General features: G+C 40.2%; 1 pseudogene; it reads right to left on the reverse strand.

Annotated features, from left to right (window-relative positions):
- Positions 1-4046: 4046 nt before the first annotated feature.
- On the reverse strand, positions 4047-4759 carry LOC102847472 (annotated as a pseudogene).
- Positions 4760-4907: the final 148 nt, after the last annotated feature.

The raw sequence follows: 4907 nt of genomic DNA on the forward strand, positions 1-4907 counted from the left end.
ATGACACAACCCTGCTTGCTGAAACTGAGGAGGACCTGAAGCGCTTGCTGCAGAAGGTCAAGGACTGCAGCCTCCTATACTGATTGAAGATCAACATCAAGAAAACAAAGATTCTTACCACTGGACCAACTGGCAGCATCAGTATGGATGGTGAAGAGATTGAGAGAGTTAACAGTTTTAGTTTACTTGGCTCCCCAGTCAACATTCTTGGTAACAGCAGCCAGGAAATCAAGAGACAAATTACATTGGGAAAGTCAGCTGTAAGGGACCTCTCAAGAGTACTCAGGAGCAATGATGTCAGGCTGGAGACTAAGGTGCACCTGATCCGGGCTATAGTCTTTGCAATTATGTGCCATGCATCAGAGTGTTGGACAGTGAATAGGGATGATGGAAATAGAATTGATACCTTTGAGCTGTGGTACTGGAGAAGAGTGTTGAGTATACCGTGGACTGCTAGGAGAACAAACAGGTTTGTCCTAGAGAAGGTGAAGCCGGAATGCTTCTTAGAGTCAAGGATTCTGAAGCTTCATCTTACATACTTTGGGCATGTTGCAAGGAGGGCCTTGGAGAGGGACATCATGTTTGGCAGAGTGGAGGGGTGGCGAAGGAGAGGAAGACTTTCAATGAGATGGATCGATTCTGTGACTGGAGTGGTGGGAATGAGTGTGTTTGGGATGGCTAGGTTGGCACAGGATAGAACAGCATTTAGAGCTCTTGTACACAGTGTTGCTATGAGTCGCAAGTGACTCAATGACACATAACAACAATGTAACATATTTAAAGATCAATTTAATGATTGTATTTATAAATATATTTGAGGCTTTGTCTCTTTTATTTGGACATGTTTGTAAGAAAGGTTATTTTTGGAAAGGGACATTACGCCTGCAAAGGTGGAGGATCAACAAAAGAGAGCAAGACCCTCAACCAAATGGATTGAAATAGTGTCTGCAGCAATGGGTTCAAGTATGTAAGAGATGAAGAGAACGGCACAGGATATGACAGGGTTAAGATCTGTTATTTATAGAATTTCTATGATTCATATTGAACTTGATGGCACGGAACAACATCATACATACATGGAAGCAGGAGTGGCATCCACTTCTAAACACACCTCTGGAAACTCTATGAACTTTGAGAAATGACGATAGTTATAGAAAGACTTCAGGTCTTTTGTTCATAGGGTCGCTATGAGTCATGTTTGACTCAACAGCAATTAAAACAACATACATACATACATACATACATACATACATACATACATACATACATACACACATATTCAATAATTGATTTCGAGAAGCTGCTGGTTAAAAGAGTAGGAGAGTTTGTAAGAGAGTTGCCCACTTACCCCAAAGCCATATCTCTGGCGGATTGAATTTACTAACCACTCTGTGAGGAGAAAAAAATGGGAAAACTCTTCTGAGCAACTTACCACCTTGGAATAAGTTAAACAATTAGTTATGAGTAGAATTTAACAATGAGAGAGAAAGAGAAAGGAACATGGGAGCGAGTAAGAGAGGTAGAGGAGAAAAAAAGAGAGAGACACAGAGAGAGACCTGGTTACCTTCTATAACTCTGACCAGGCAATTATTAGAAATAGAGTGTAAACTTTTCACCTCCTACCTCTATAATGTAAGCCACTATTCATTAAGACAGAAGAAGGTTCATACAAATGCAAATGTAATATGCTTTGTTCCGCTGACCATCAGAAATCATTTAAAATTTATTCAAATTTTAAGAAAAAATTCTGTCAGATTAAAAACTCTTAGAATAATTCAATTACTGACTTAATATATCTATATTAATAAATTATATATATATATCTGGAAACAAATGGTAAAAATAAAAATGATTTTAAGTTGTTGCTCTTATTGGCTTTAGTTTTTCTACAGTTAAGAGCAAGTTTTTATTAATAAGAAAGACTTCTCTTAATTCACATAACATTTTTAATATTAAGTAAGATAAGATGTTCAATAAGCCCTTTTGTTTATTAATTTACCGTCTAGTCTAGTTTTGGCCTCTGAATGCATATGCTTGTTATATATTTATATTTTAATAAGCCAAAGCCAAATTATTAGCTCTTTTTAAAAGGTAACTATATTTGAAATCTTTTCATCATTAGAACACTACACCTTTTCCGGGACAATTTACAGAAATTACACAAAGCAATTTTTATCAGATAACAGTATACAGCAATGTTTTGTTTAGCTGAAATGTTAATTTCAGTTGTAAACCCCATCTCTAGGTACAAAAATAATTAGAAAACTGATTGGCTTTAACTTGCTTTTACAAATGTCTTAAGAAATCTTAAGCTAAATACTATTTTCAATACAAAACCTCAATAATTTTTTTAATAACTTGGCATCTGATCTCTGTAGTTTATGTACATGCATTAGGTTGTCTCTAACTAGGAAATTAGGCTAGTTAACACATAAAGTGTTAATAAAAATAAAGACAAGAACTAATCAATCACCTTGTAACAGAAACAATGCAACAATTTCAACTACTGGAGGTGTTAGTGCTCACACAATAATGTAGTGCTCTATTACAAAGGAGGATACCAAAATAGAGTTATTGGATTGTTTTCTGACTGCAGCTGCCCTGTGGCAGCCTCAACAAGGATTTCTCCTAAAGGAAAGCTGCAGCACAATTCAATCAAGTTCAATCAGTGCCAATTCTTTGGGGTTTCTTCCCCCTTTCTTATCTTCCCCCCCGCCCCCCACCTCCTACACCCTGCATTGGTGCTGTATTATTAAAAACATTAAGTACCTGGAATTTATGATTCAGATCAAGAGAGCAGTACTTGAGTAATTTCCAGTGATGTACATCTCTTTGTGTAAAGTTTTGTGGTGACAATTATGTAAAAAGAGTTAAACAACATGATACATCAGGTATTTGCAATCACAGAGCCATGACCTAGACACTCAGTGGTCTCTAAGTTAGGCACATGGGAAATGCTAAGAGATGTGCACAGCTAATCCATGAAGTTTATGGTGCTGAAGAATTCAGGGAGTGACTACTTTTCCATTAACCTAATCAGCCCATGTAGAACACAAGAAATCACAAGGCTCTGGAAGGCATTACAATTGCAATTAATTAATGGGTAATGCTTTTTGACTAAGTTACAAAATTTTGGCAAACCAATGCTGTACTCTTTAACACAACAGAACCCTATCTTGTTGGAATTATAGATTACTTTGATGATAATTTTCTCTTGAAATATCTCACCGAAGGACCAAATCAAAACACTGTGGTTTTAACAGAGTAAGATAATTTAGGCAAATCAATATTGCTGTGAAAAGTCTCAATTTTACTCTTTAAAGTGAGTTTCTTGGTGTGTGCTTCTGAGTGGAGGCAGTCTGTGGACCCAGAGTGACATGGCCTTGTTGTGGGGTTGGCCAAAGCCCAGCAGAATTCCCATAACCCAGGAGCTTCATCCTTTAATTCTCGGAGACCCAATATAGCATTATCAATTTCAGTGCACTTTTTCAATAATCGTTAAATTTCCACAAAAACACTGGATGCGTCAGAATGAGACTGTCATCAAAAACAATTTTCAATGATCTCTTGCTGCGAAGCCCTGTTCCTCTTTGTTTTTATCAAAATCACATAGACACTCTCTAGCTTACTTAAAAAAAAAGGGGGGGGGGAAAGAAGTCCACTTAAAATAGAGTTGTAGTTCTTAAACAACAGATAGGTCTGGACAGGGGGAGCCAAGGGAGAAAATGAAGAATTTAAAGAATACAAACTTAGGCAGAAGAGTGAACAGCCCTGTGCACCTGGCCGAACTAATGGATTAACCATAAATCACAATGAATGTACCTCCCTCAAGACTGTTAGAAACACCCTCCCACAGTGTGACTTCCCCATTCTGCCTCTTCAGAATGAGGAACCTCCCCCAGGACCTTCCCCTCCCCCTTTTAATAAAGCTGTTTTAAGCTTTCTCTGTTGTTCTGATTTTCTTAAGTCAGCTAACTTAACAATAATCAATAAATACACTGCTGGCGTGGAGACTTGGGGCCTGCCCTCTGTGCCTCGTGTCGCTGTCATTTCTCTCCAAACGCTACCGCTGCCATCAGAACCCTGATGCTTCCTCGAGTGGAGGCCATCACATCTTCAATCTCAGTGTTTTTATATTACTCATTCCATGGACTCTTGACCATTACTAGCATTTGAAGAGATGGTCCTCGCTGTCAGATTTTCTTGGTAGTTGCTGAGGTGGACGCCCTTCATGGTGATGATGGCTTCCTGAGTGAGAATAATTTTGTCCGAGTGCTGAAGATGGGGTTTGTAGATGAGCCTCTAGTCCATGGCGACCATGTTTGTAAAAGAAATTAAACGGATTTCCGTTCCATTGTTTTCTCTCAAGGCTCAACTACAGAATGCTCCTGCATATACGTCTTCTTTCAAGCTGCACCGATAATAGACTGCACAACGGAGGACAGGCAGGCCCCCCTCGGTGCTCAGAAGATGCTGGCTGTGCAGCTTTCCTGCAAGGGGTCCACGTGCCTATGCAGGACATAGACACCCACATGCTGGGATACCTCGGATTGGGGTACTTCTGCGTCACAGCAGTCGTGACCATTTCCCAGGGGCGGTGGAAGATATGCTCAGAGGCCCAGACCTTTATGGTGCTGGTGACCTGCGCACGAACTAGCAGCTCTAGGACACACGGAGGCCAAGAGGCGACTCTCGCCCACGCCCCACCCCCAGCCTCCCAGCCATTGCATAGCACACAAGCACAGAGGGCTGATGCCATACAGCTGACGGCTCTGCACCCTATCCCCGGGTTGCACTCATGCCAACCCAAAGGCATGTAGTTCAAATCCACCAGACACTCTGTGGAAAAAAAAAGGGCAATCTCTGTGTGATGTAAAGCCTCTGACAATCCACTGGAGGGACAGCTA

Source organism: Elephantulus edwardii, unplaced genomic scaffold (assembly GCF_000299155.1).
Source record: "Elephantulus edwardii isolate Elephantulus edwardi_28Jun2011 unplaced genomic scaffold, EleEdw1.0 scaffold00073, whole genome shotgun sequence".
Classification (NCBI taxonomy): Eukaryota; Metazoa; Chordata; class Mammalia; order Macroscelidea; family Macroscelididae; genus Elephantulus; species Elephantulus edwardii.